Genomic DNA, 14,502 nt, shown 5'->3' with positions numbered 1-14,502 from the left:
TGAGAATGAACTGAGGGTTGAGGGGGAAGGGGGAGGGGGGAAAAGAGGTGGTGGTGATGGTGGAGGGCACTTAAGGGGAAGAGCACTGGGTGTTGTATGGAAAACAATTTGACAATAAAATATTATGGAGAAAAAAAAAAAGACGGAGGGAAGTCTGAGGGCCTTCCCACAAGTTTACCATGGCTGAGTGGCAAGTAAGATCATTTTGTGTTGTAAGGTTTTTTTAAATTATCTCAAACATATGCATGTGATCACTTGTGGTCATAAGTGGTGTATCTATATGCTCCTTCTGACAACATTTCACCTTGAGCAAATTAACTCTTCCACAGCACATGGGGCTTTTCTCTTAAAGTCTGACATACGACCACAGGGGCACAGTGTACACAGAGAACTAGAAAGTTTCATGAATAGGCTACCTGATTCTTCTTCAAAGTGTAACTTTAGCACTTTCGCCCACTTGCCAAAAAGGAACATTTATAGAGAAAGCAATCTTCTTTATACTAATTTTCTGTGTGGGAGTGTTACCCAGGTGGCGCAAAAGAGTTAGTGTACCTCTCTAAGTGTCCAACTTACTAGTAGCAAGTAACTGAGAAACTGAAGAGTGAAGAACCTAGCATCTGTTAAGTCCAAAAATCTGCAGCAAATTACACATCTTAGCTTAATATGTCTTACAATGCCAATGAGTCTTTCTGTTCAGAGAATTTACAGCTTCAAGGATGAATCCACTGACTTACAACTTAGATATACGAGTTTTAAGCTTTAAATTTAATAGACCAAATTATTTAGTCCTGACAAAACAGAAGCATTAGGTGACATGTTCATATCCTGTTTTTCAGAACTGGAATGATTTGCGAATTACGCCTCTTGCTCTATGGTTGCACAGAACAGCTATCTCTCAACTGCGGTTAATGTAGCTTTGGTCTTGCAAAAAAATGAACGAATAAAAAAACCCCTCCTGGGCTGTTCCAAGTGAGGCCACTGTCCTCTTTGCTAATTTCCACAGAACCCTTGTTTCACATTTAAATAGGAGCACCCTCATAAAGAAGGCCTGAATGCACTGGAAACTAGTAAAACGATAAAACTACTAAATAAAAACTAATAAAAACTAGTTCCTCATGGGAAAGGGAGAAGTGGGACCGAATCTCAGACTAAGAAGGTGGGAGGAGGAATACATTTTGCTCGGCTTTTCAAAGGTATTTTTGGTTTTTGACTTGTGATTATATCATATATTCAAAAACAAAATCCAAAAATAAAATAAGGCAAAGAAGTTACTTCTACAGAAATTTGGGCAAAAAGACTTAACAGTTTATAAACAAAGATATCCAAATGGCTGATAAAGATGTCAAAAGGTGCTCAACTCATCAATACGGAAATGCAAATTAAAACCACAACATGGTGCCACATGTCAACTAGAACAGTAAAAAGAAAAAAGAAAACATGTTGGTGAGGGTGTAGAGCAACTAGAATTCCCATACACTGTAAAAGGAGCATGAAATGGTTCAACCATTTTAGAAAACTTTAGGATATCCTAAAGTGAATATATCCATACCCAATAATCCAGAAATTCTGTACATTTGCTCCAAAGGCATGCATTGGAATGGTCATTTGAAGCACTTTGTATAATTGTTCCAAACTTCAAAAAACACACAAATATTAATCTAGAGTTAAGTGGATAGATATTCATGTAATGGAATGCCTTATATAAATGAGAATTCACAATCTCTAACTATATATAGTGAAATAGATGCAACTGAATTCTTACCAATTAATCTAGATACACAGTATACACACTGACTTATGTAAACTGAAAAAAAACCCCAAAAAAATTACCTATACTGCTAAAAATAAGGATGGGAATGATCTGCATGCTGGTTCCATGGCTGTGTTTAGCTGGTGAAAATACATCAAGTTTCAATGTGTGTGCTTCCCTATCCATAAATTATTTGTAAAAATACACAGTGGCACCTTAGAACCATGTGGTCCAGGGTGTAAAGAGTTACTTCAGCTTTAGCCAAGTGAATGTGTCAAAGCAATACATAGTATTCCAAAGCTAGAGAACATACAGTTATAGAATGTGACGAATATTACTTTCTGTTTGGAGCATCAACTATAATTCAAGATCCAGTTAGAACTCAATGAACTGTGAGCGAGATTTCACAGGATTGTGGCAAAGTTGCTTCCAGAAACCCATAAGCATAAATCCACAGGTTTATTGCTCAATAAGTGCCTACTTCATCACACACTGAAATGATCCCTGTTAGGCTGGTTGTGAAAAGCAAACTTTAAAAAGGAGAAGAGGGAGGTGGAAACTCAGCTTGCCAAAATTGAGACATCAGCTGCTAAAAGGTCAGAAGTTTAGAGCTGACAGTGCTCGAAAAGTAGAAGGGCTGACTGAGAATAAAAACCTGAGGCCCCAACCTTGATGAGACCTGTACAATTATCCAACACCACCTTAAGAAATCTGAATTATTGGCAGAGATCTTACAGCTCATGAACTACATGCCTAAGAGCTTTACTCACGCCTTAGTATGCCCAGGAAGAAATAAAGGCTTGTCTCCTCCACGTGTATCATGTTCAGCCAACCACACCAAAAGCAAGAGGGAGGCTGGCAGGTTCACTGGGAAGACAGAGCATATGTTGTTTTCACTTTCGTTGTTTTGACCATTGGGTTTCCAAATGAAGAAACAGTTAGGGCAGAAAGGTTGATGGAAATATGATCAAGTGGTTTGGGCTTTGCTGGGATTGGCAAAACAATGTCATGCAGTGCCCAATATGTTAGTCACCAGTCACGTGTGCCTATTTAAATGTAAATAAAAATAAATTTATACTCTCAGTGGCGCTAGCCAATATTGGTTACCAAACTGGGTATCTCTGATTACAGAACATTTTTATCTTGCAGAAAGGTCTATTAGACAACACTGCCTTAGACCAGAGATCAGGAAACTATGTCCCACGGGCTAAATCCAGCCAGGTATTTTTCGTAAGTAATATTTTATTGGAACATTCATGGATTGTGTCTGGCTGGTTCTGCTCTAAAAAGGCAGATGTAGGTAGTGGCAATGGAGACTTCTTACAACAAAGCATGAAATGTTTATTATCTGGCCCCATTCAGAAAACATATGCTGATCCATTCCTTAGACTACTCTTGATCATGCCAGATTAGAGATTTTGCATACAAATGCCCAAGGACTTCATAAAAATCCTGGAATCCTTCAATTCTTTCCCTCAAGAGAGTACCCACACCATTTTTGCAGGCTCTAATAAATAAGATCTAGAAACATGAATTAAGAGGCCCATTTGGATGCTTAGTTACAAGTAGGGACTAAATTCCTGGGGAAAAAAATCAGTTCTATCACTGAGCACTCACTTGGTGCCTAACATTATGCTTAGTGCTGATGGAAGAAGAAATAACACAAACCTGCCCTCAAGAGGCTCACTGTTCATTAGGAACAAAAGCAAATTAGTTCCTTGCTATTTTCAGCCATATGTCAATCAAAGTGCTTAGAGAGCCGCTATTCTAAAGTATACACATTTAAAGAAGCACCCAGAGATGGGGCTTTCCTGCATACATGGTGCTGGGGTGCCCTGGGTAACAGCCATGGTGCCCCTGCCTCCTAGGCTGAAGCAAGCCTAAACATGGTGGGAATCTCAGTTTACGTTCACCAGGAAAGAGATGTCAGGATGGGGATTTCAGTAGCTTATTTGCAAGGTAATTCTGGGAATCATTGGAACTGGAGCGGGCACAACGACACAGGGAAAGGAAGGAAGCTGAGACAGAACGCGGTAATGAGCATGTTAGTGGTGGAGGCGCGCCTGTGGCTGAATCTCACTGGGGATCTATGGGAGATGGCGTAGAGTATATCCCCATTTCCCCACCCAAGGAGCAAGCAAGCAGAGGCGTTTATTCACCAACTCCCAACTCCAGTGGTTGAGGGCTGTTTCCAAATACATCAATTCCGTGGTATACTTACAATCCATCACACACACACACACACACACACACACAGAGCACACACCCCTCAGGCCTGCTTTACATATGAACTGACCATGTTTATGCAGCTCGAGAAAGCCCCCCAAAAGAGAGTCAGACGTGCTAGCACTAAGAGCAGCTTCTGAGGTGCTGGATCTGCAGTGAAGTGAACTAGATAGAGTCTTGTAGGAAGTGGCAGGAGGTTGCACTGATCCCGTCAGTCCTTGAAGGCCCTGTCAGATTCCTGTTATTCTAGCTGCCTGGCCCTGAGACATTCTTGGCAGTGGCAGAAGAAAAAGTGGCTGTACACTTTCTGCTGACCATATCGATCTTGTTCATCACGATGTGGCCAGCAGAATGCCAGGGTTATAGTAGGTGCTTAATATACATTTGTGAAATGAATGTGTCATTAGACCTTCATTGCTCATTTTCTCAAAACCTTACTGAATTCACTTGTCTGAAAATATTTTAAAGGGATATAAAAGCAGTAGACTGGATTTTCCTCAATAAGTAGGCTATGCAAGATATATCACATTACCTTACTTTTTAAAGCATAAATTCAATGTGATTCTCAACTCCCATCCTGTTGATGACCTGTTCACCATCTAAGCTTACGTGTTCACTTGAAGAGGGCCCAGGTGTCCAGCAATTTTGCTGGCATCAGTCCCCCAATCTCTCAGTTCTAGACTCTGAGTTATAATTCTGCCTGTTTCCTCTGAGGTTTTCTTGAGGTGGTACAAACACATGGTGGGCAGATCTTGATGCTTATAGACACAGATTCCAAATCACTCACTCCTTCCTAGTCCAGAGTGATCCCATTCCCTCTGCGCTGGCCACTTCCCTCTCAATCCATCTTTTCATCTATACCCGTAAAGCCCAAGCATATTTCTATCACAGATTCTGGCCAGAAAGGGGGACTGTCCTCAGAGAACATAAATAGCCTCAAGACAAAGCCTGGCTATGTTCTTGACATGGATAAAGGAGATCCACGCACACAAAAATCACCACATATACTAGTATCTCAGCAAATTACCTTTGTTACTTGTGCTCTCCAGAGGCACACTCTGAGATGGACTTAAGGAGTACAAGCTATTTACTAAGGACCGACTCATGAAGGTAAGGGGGAGGAATCATGACTGAGAAGACAGAGAAGGTAAACTGACACGCAGGTCCTTCACTGGTCCTTGGGTATTGCTTATCAGAGCTGAGGCTGAAATGCCTGAACTTGTAAACTTTGTCGTGCTCAGTCACCATGATGCTTGTCACGCATGAGGCAGCTCTCAGCAGCAGAGGCTGACCATGAAGGAGCTGACAGCTGGAGGCTACCTGCTGAGCACACACCCCTTAGGTAAGCAACAGGTCTTCCCTTGAAGGGAGATCCATATGGCACACTCTCATATCCACCATGGTCTTGCTGTAGAAAGAGGAATGACTTTGTTCTCTAAATATATAATAAGCTAATAATATATTTTAAGTATATAGTACTTCATATTTTAAAAGGTTTTTCATATAACTATATCCCATTTTAATTCTCACACATAAAGCAAGAAATATTATTAACATTTTACAGATGAGAAATGCAAAACCCAGAGATAGTCACTGGCTTGTGACCAAATGGCAAGAAGGGGCCTCAAACTTAACACTAGCCCTCTGGACTAAATCCGATCCATCACCTGTTTTTTGTGAATAAAATTTTACTGGGTTTATTTCTGGACTCCCTATCCTGTCTCATTGATCTTTACATCTATTTTTGTGCCAGTCCCATACCATTTTGATTACTATAGCTTTAGAGTGCATCTTGAAATCTGGGATTCTAATGTCTTTAGCTTTGTTCCTTCTCAAGATTCCTTTGGCAATTTGAAGTCATTTGTGGTTCTATACAAATTCAGAATTATCTGTCCTAGTTCTGTGAAAAATGCAATTGGTATTTTGACAGGGATTGCAATGAAATTATCTTGTCAATTCAGCTATGACAGAAGAGGCAAGAATATATATAATGGGGAAAAGACGGTCTCTACAACTAATGGTGTTGGGAAAACTGGATAGATGCATGCATGAGAGTGAAACTGGACCACTGTCTCACACCATACACAAAAATAAACTCAAAATGGATTGAAGACCTAAGTATAAACCATAAGACCATAAAACTCCTATAAGATAATATAGGCAATAATTTCTTGACATTGGCCCTAGCAACATTTTTCTATGTCTCCCCAGCCAAGAGAATGAAAGGCAATAATAAACTATCAAAACTACTAAAATAAAGTTTTTGCTCATTAAAGGAAACCATCAACAAAATGAAAAAAGTAAATGACTGAAGGAGAGAAGATATATCCAATGGAATATTAATACCCTAAATATATAATTTATATAACTCAACACCAAAACCCAAAAATAATCCATTTTAAAAATGGGCAGAAGACCTGAATAGATCTTTTATCCAAAGAAGAAATACAGATGCCCAACAGTCACTTGAAAACATGCTCAATATCACTAATCATTGGGGAAATGCAAATCAAAATCACAGTGAGAAATCATTTCGTACCAGCCAGAATGGCTATTATCAAAAGACAAGAAATAACAAGTATTGGTAAGGATGGGGAAAAAAGTAGCCTTCATCCACTATTGGTGAGAATGCAAATTGGCACAGCCATTATGGAAAACACTATGGAAGTTTCTCAAAAATTTAAAAACAGAAATGTTATATGATCCAGTAATGTCACTACTGGGTATTTACCAAAACAAAACCACTAATTCAAAAAGATGTATACAACACTATGCTTATTGTAGCATTATTCACAAGCAAGTGTCCACTGATAGATGAATGAAGAATATGTAGTATGCATGTACATGTATGTATACATACAATTGAAGAGTACTCAGCCATACAAAAGAATGAAATCTTGTTATTTGTGACAACATGGATGAACCTGCTAAATAAAAGAAATCAGACAGAGAAAGACAAATACCCTATCATTTCACTTATATGTAGAATCTAAAAAAGAAAGCAAATGAACAAACAAAAAACAACAAGAGATTCATAAATCCAGAGAGCAAATTGGCAGCTAGAGGGTGAGGGAATGGACAAAATAGGTGAAGAGGATTAAGAGGTACAAACTTTCAAGTACAAATAAGTCACAGAGATGAAAAGTACAGCATAGGAATAGAGCCAATAATATTGTAATAAATTTGAGTTGTGACAGAAAAAAACTGCACTTATTGTGGTAAACACTGTATAATATATGTAGACTTTTAAACTGCTATGTTTTACCCCTCCAACTAATATAACATGGTATGTCAACTATACTTCAATAATAAAAAAATCTATTGGAATTTAGATCATTCATTTATATGCTGTCTCTGACTACTTTCCTGCTGCAATGCCAGAGTGGAATCATAATGGACACAGTCTGGCCCACAAAGCCTAACATTTAATTACTGGTTGTTGACAGGTCACTGTTTCATCTTCCTACGGTGTTCTGTACGTCCCTTATTTAACTCTGAAACATAGTAAGTAGAGTTCACTGTGCCAGACAACCCTAGGGGACACAGGTAAGGAACAGGAGTCGAACAGAAGTGGACAAACCTTAATTGCATGAGTGGCAAGACTGTGGTCGACAGGAGAAAGCATGTCTAAAAGAGGTAGTTGTATTCAACTTCTTCCATGAAGATCTACAAGGCTAGTCATGCCAAGTTCTCTTCTTTTGCAAAACACACTACAGTTTTAAACAAACTATGTTTTTAATGTGAAATACAACAGACTCAGACTTGACTGGAAACAAAAAAGGACAACCTATGATGGCCAATGCTGATGTATCTGTGCAACATTTCCCTCACATGTGTATTATGGAGATTCTGACAAGATGGACACAATTAGTTGCATAATAAAGAAACTGAAAAACAGGGGCTCCTGGGTAGCTCAGTTAGTTGGTCAACCGACTCTTGGGACTCTTGGTTTTCGCTCAGGTCATGATCCCAGGATCGTGGGATCCAGTCCTGCATTGGGCTCCAAACTGAGCATGGAGCCTGCTTGAGAATCTCTCTCTCTCTTTCTCTCTTTCCTGAACCCGCTCATACACACTCTCTCTCTCTGGAAGGAATAAAGGAAGGAAGGAGAAACAAACAGTCCTGAGAGTTGAGATGTCCCAACTGAACAGAACACACAGGGAATATAAAGAAAATGTGTACAGAGAGTACATAAATAATTATCTGGCAAAGTCATAAAGGCAAAAATACTCTGCAAAAGTGAGGGGACTAAATGACTCCCTCCTTTAATGCGTGCTTCTTTATCAATGACGCCCTCACATTACTTTAACTCTGCTGCCTCTTTCATAAAAGTCATCAAGATACCCCATTACCAAGTGGCTTCTACTTCCTGAAAGCATCCAATCCAGAAATGACCCTCACCTCCTCAAACCCTCCTCAGAGTCACCCAGCAGAAGCTCAAACATTCATGGTTTCTCTGATATGTGTTCCTCCGAGCTAGAGCAAGTTAAATGAACCTTCACTATACTTTTATTTCAGGTGGTCTGTGGCTGGTGAATTTCAGCAAAAAATAAGGAAAGTATTCATGAAATTAGCATGAGGTTGGGCTTGAAAAACAGATTATTTAGCTGGTGAAGATATATGTAAGAGGAGTGTGGAGCAGGCACAAGCACAGGTACCTGGGCAGCAGAGAACAGGATTAATTTGGGAACAATGAGCCCCACTGTTTGTCAAGAATTCAGGCTACGTGTAGGTAAAGTCATAGAGGAAGCTAGACAGGTATGGTGTGGTGGGGGTGGGGGACATATCACAAAAGGTTTTGTCTACCAAATCAAGGCTATTGACAAGCTATGGGGAACCCTGAATGTTTTTGAAAAGAGAAGAGGGGAGCTCAGAGCTATGCATTAGGCCATTAGGATGTCTGTGAATATCCCTGTGGGCAAATTCACAATGAAGTACTTTCTGGAGATGGAAAAATCGGTTGGGTTCTGGGAAGCGGTAGTAAGAGGGGAGACTTGCCTTAACTAAAAAAACTTTCACAAAAATCCAGCTGTTACTAATAATTGAGTATTTCCTTTTTTGATTTGTGTTATTTTGGTGAGCCCCAGAACAGCAGTTTAAAGTGTTTAATTGGTTTTCCTCTGTTCAATTTTATTAAGCTGTCCTGGGCTCTTGAGTCGGCAAACTTAGCATTTTTTTTTAGGCTGAGCTTGCTTTCTCTAAAAGGTTTTCCTCCAGTTTATTCAGCTTAACTTCTCATATCTGATGCTGAACACTCACCAGCTGCTGGGCATGCAGGAAAAAAAGAAAAAATGTCTCAGTAATGGTATCTGAAGTTTTCTATTTTGCCTCAGAATATTTGCAGCTCAAAGAAAAACAGTGTGAACAAGTTTGCCTCTGCTGTTGGACAATATGCCCAATAATTAACTTGTTGTGAGTGCCTGCGGGTATCACCTTCTCCCACAGCTCACAATGATTAAAAAAAAAAAACACAAGGCAAGGGCTCAGGAAAACTAGTCAATATCATCTCTCTGCTACTGATGAGCTTTGTGATCATGCATGTAATGATTCTGATGACTGACAAGCCAGCATCCATTCCTTAATAATCACTCCAAATCAAACAATTACTCCCAACCCTGGATACATACAAGAATCACTTCTGCCACTTGTTAATGCTTCACATACTTTTAATGAGACATAGCCAGGGTCAGAGTCTCTGGTCTACAGTAATCACTGTTATGATCATTTGAATAATCATCTCGTTGTTGGCGACTCGTGAGCAGCAAAGAGGATAGCTAATTCTTACTGAGTGCTTACTGTATCAGCTAGCCTTTGCTACATAACAAACCATCCTAGAACTTAATGACTTTAATCTACAATTTATCTCATGATTCTATGGGTTGGTTGCCAGCTTCTTCAGGTCTGGGCTGACACCACTGATTCATGATAGGCTTACAAAGGTGTCCATAGCCCACTGGAGGAATGAATGGCGACTAACTGATCTAGAATGGCTTCATTCATAGGACCAGCTATTGCGAGGGCAACAGAAGCACTGTGTTTCTCTTCTCCAGCTGGCTACCCTGGGCATGCCCTAATATGTGAGTGCATTTCACCCACAGCTCTGCTTGGGTCATGCCCAGTGTCATTTCAATGACCAAAGTAAGTTACATGGCTGAGCCCAAAGTCAGCCTACAAGGGGTCTACCCTAAGGATGTGGTTATAAGGAAGTGCCTAGTGACTCAGTTGGTTGGGTGTCTGACTTCCACTCAGGTCGTGATCTCACAGTGTGTGAGTCTGAGCCCTGCAATGGGCTCCATTCTGGCAGGGCAGAACCTGCTTGGGATTCTGGCTCTCTCCTCTTTCTCTCTCTGCCCTTCCCCTATTCACGTATTTTCTCTCTCAAAATAAATAAACTTTTTATAAAAAGGATGTGGATATAAGGAAGCTTGAATAAATTGGTAGCTATTGTATTAACCAAGTGCCAGATAATGTTCTAAGCTCTCTACAGTAACTTATTTGATCCTCCAAAAATTCAGTGAAGTAGGAAAAATGTACTCATTCCATTTTGCAGTGGAGGAAAATGAGACACCTAGACATTACACATATTACACAAGGAAGGTTACACAGCTACTAAGTGGCAGCATTATTATTAGAACCCAGTCAATCTGGTTCTAGATTTCATGCTCAGAATTACACCATACGTAGCTGAAGCGTCTAACACAAACTATTCCTCACTGCTCCCCATTCTTCACGTGTGAAATGCGGCCTGGTGCTGTGGCGTTCATTTTTCCAAAAGCCAGAGCCAAGACAATTGCCAACAGCCAGAGTTCTGATAACCTGTTGAAAAGACCACCCTGTTTCTTGTTATGTCAGATAATAAAACTTCTCATTGAATAAATCAGAGTGAGTCAAACTTCCTGGAGACTTGCAACTTAGGGCATTTTAATTTTCAACAGCTATGTTACACACCTCTGTGGGCCCTGATTTCTTCATGTATAAAATATGTCTTGAATTAGATGACTGCAGAAGTTTTTTTTCCACTATTAAAATTTATCGTTTTTAAAAATATTTATTTTGAGAGAGGACAGACAGAAAGGGAGACAGAATCTGAAACAGGCTCCAAGCTCTGAACTGTCAGCACAGAAGCCATTGTGGGGCTTCAACTCAGGAACAGTGAGATCATGACCTGAGCTGAAGTCAGATGCTTAATCGACTGAGCCACCCAGGTGCCCCAACATTTATCATTTTAATGATATTCTAGATAAGGAAAGCAACTTGATTGCTGATTAGGGCAGAGGGTCTACACATCAGCAAAAAGCTTAAACACTGGCAAATATTTAGCTTTATTTTGGTCAGTTTTCTGTTGCTACTGTGACAAATTACTATAAACTTAGCAGCTTAAAAGATCACACAACTTTGTGATCTTTCAGCTCTTTAGTTTAGAAGTTCAACGTTGAGAAGTTCACTGGGCTAAGGCTGAGGTGTCGGCAGCAAGTGAACTCCTTTCTGGACCCTCTAAGGGAAAATTTGTTCGCTTGTCTTTTCCAACTTTAGGGATCATCAGCATTCTTTGTCTTGTTGTTCATTTTTTTTTAATGTTTTAATGTTTATTTTTAAGAGAGAGAGCGCAGGCAGAGCAGAGGCAGAGGAGTAGCGGGGGGTGGGGGGGGTGGGGGGACACAGATTCCAAAGCAGGCTCCAGGCTCTGATGTGGGGCTCAAACTCACAAACTGTGAGGTCATGACCTGAGCTAAAGTTGGATGCTTAACCAACTGAGCTACCCAGGTGCCACATGTCTTGTGGTTCATTATTCCACCTTCAGAGTCAGCAAAGTCAGGTGAGTTTTCACATCTTTTTGACCCTCTGTTATCACATTTTTCTTTCATCACTGCCCACGAAGGTTCTCTGCTTTTAAGCACTCATTTGATTAGATTAGGTCTACTGGAGGATCCAGACTAATCTTTCCATACCAAGTCTCAAACAAACCTTTATCACATATCTAGAGGCCCTTTTACCATGTAGGGTAACATTCAATTTCTGGGGATGACAGTGCGGGTACCTTTGGGGGGCCCTTTATTCTGCCTGCCACAGTTTCCTTGGCAAATGTGTTTAAGCACTGCAGTACACACATATTGACTTTTTTTTTTTAAATTCTAGAAGTCTCGCATTTAAAAAGTTCCTAACCACGGAAAGCACAAACAAAATTGTAAAATTATCCATAGCCTGCTGGGATGCCTGCGTGGCTTAGTCGGTTAAGCATCCAACTTTGGCTCAGGTCATGATCTCACAATTTGTGGGTTCAAGCCCTGCATCAGGCTCTGTGCTGACAGCTCAGATACTGGAATCTGCTTCAGATTATGTGTCTCCCTCTCTCTCTGCCCCTCCTCCGTTCACATTCTCTAGGTCTCAAAAAGAATAAATGTTAAAAAAATTTTAATTATCTATAACCTACTACCTATCTAAGAACACTGGGGCTACTGAGGGGCTCAGTCAGTTAAGCATCTGACTTTGGCTCAGGTCATATCTCACGGTTTATGGGTTCAAGTCTGAGCCTGGAGACTGCTTCAGATTCTGTGTCTCCCTCTCTCTCTGCCTCTCCCCCATTCATGCTCTATCTCACAAAAATGAATAAATGTTAATTTTTTAAAATAATCTATAACCTACTATCTAGCTAAGAACACTAGGGCAACTGGGTGGCGCAGTCAGTTAAGTATCAGACTTCAGCTCAGGTCATGATCTTACAGTTTGTGGGTTCGAGCCCTGCATAGGGCTCTGTGCTGACACCTCAGAGTCTGGAGCCTGCTTCCGATTCTATGTCTCCCTCTCTATCTGCCCTTCCCCCACTCACATTTTGTCTCTCTCTCACAAAAATAAACATGAAAAAACAAATTAAAAAAAAAGAACAGTAGCATTTTAGCAAATAGCCTCTGTGAACATAACATTTTAGTTATAAACGGATTCACAGTGTACATATCTTCAATACCTTTGTCACTCACCACTAAATCATGAACTTGTAAAAACTTGTCTTAATTGTAATGGCTACAGAGCATTCTATCATATAGATGGAAATGACATGATTTTTTAAAATGTTTATTTATTTTTGAGAGGGAGAGGGAGAGAGTGAGCAGCGAAGGGACAGATAGAGAGAAGGAGACAGAAGATCCGAAGAGGGTTCTGCACTGATAGCACAGAGCCCGATGCAGGGCTCAAACTCATGAACCATGAGATCATGACCTGAGCCAAAGGTGGACACTAAATCAACCAAGCCACTTAGGTGCCCCTGACATTATTTATTTAAACAATTATTTAAAGAATTTATTAGCAGCACATTTACATTGCTGCTAAACTTTTACTCTTAACAGCAAACATTCTTGCACATACATTTGTACATCAATAGCTGAGCACTCCCTTTAATACCAAAATAATATAGTGATTGAAATCTTGGGGTTTAGAGTCAGATTTTCTAGAAATGGAATTCTACCCATCTTAGGGCTCTTACTCTCATGATTTTCAAAGTGGGATATCAGAATCATCTGGAGAACTAGTGAAATGCCAGTTCCTGGGCATGACCTTGATCTACTTAGTTAAACAATCTGTAAGGAAAATGGATGCTTTGCATTTTTATTATTTTAATGTTTATTTATTTTTGAGAGAGAGAAAGAATATAAGTGTCAACGAGGGGCAGAGAGAGAGCGGGGCAGATCCCAAGCAGGCTCAGCACTGACAGCAGTACGCCCAATGCAGGGCTTGAACATCATGAGCCATGAGATCATGACCTGAGCTGAAGTCAGATGCTCAACCAAATGAGCCACCCAGTTACCCCTGCTTTGCATTTTTAAACAAGCTCTCACATTTGTGATGCATACTGCCAGCTTTTCCTTTTCCTAAAATTTGCTGACATTTAAAATGTCATGCACCCTCCTTAAATATTTTATCCCCTATAATAACCTTCTGGTATGAGTGAAAGGAAAAGCAAGGTGGAAAAGATATGTATGAAAGATATGGTAGCCACTCTTTCTGTCCTATTCCAGTTTGTTGCTTAGAAGCTAATTCTTCATAGCCTGTCATTTTAAATCAGAGGGGATATTTCCTCAAGTTTTTCTAACATATTAAAAATACATGGATTAAAACTATTTGTGTGAGCTGCTCATTCCGAAGGGTGATTAGGCAGGAGCTAGTATGTATTGTGCATTTATTATGCACTAGGCACTCGTAAATTTTATATCTATGTATAGACAGAGATATATATTCTTCACTATGGCCCTAAAAGGTAGCTGTTGTCCCCTTTCTGCCAAAGAGAAGACTAAGGCATAGGGGGTTAAAGGTTAAACAACTTACTCAAGGTCTCACATTTCATAAACGATGATGCCAGAAAGAAACACAAGATATGCATGCAGACTCTATGCTTTAAACCCATTCCTATCAGGTGCCACTAGAACTTTACTTCTTGTATCAACAATAATAAAAACAGTCAGAACTACTACCCCTTACGGTATGCTCTCGCAATGCCAATCACTATATCCACTGACCTTTCAGCTGATCCTTGC

The sequence above is a fragment of the Suricata suricatta genome, chromosome X (genome assembly GCF_006229205.1).
Source record: "Suricata suricatta isolate VVHF042 chromosome X, meerkat_22Aug2017_6uvM2_HiC, whole genome shotgun sequence".
NCBI classification, from domain to species: Eukaryota; Metazoa; Chordata; class Mammalia; order Carnivora; family Herpestidae; genus Suricata; species Suricata suricatta.
The sequence above is the reverse complement of the archived record's forward strand: the minus strand, read 5'-3'. Positions refer to the sequence as shown.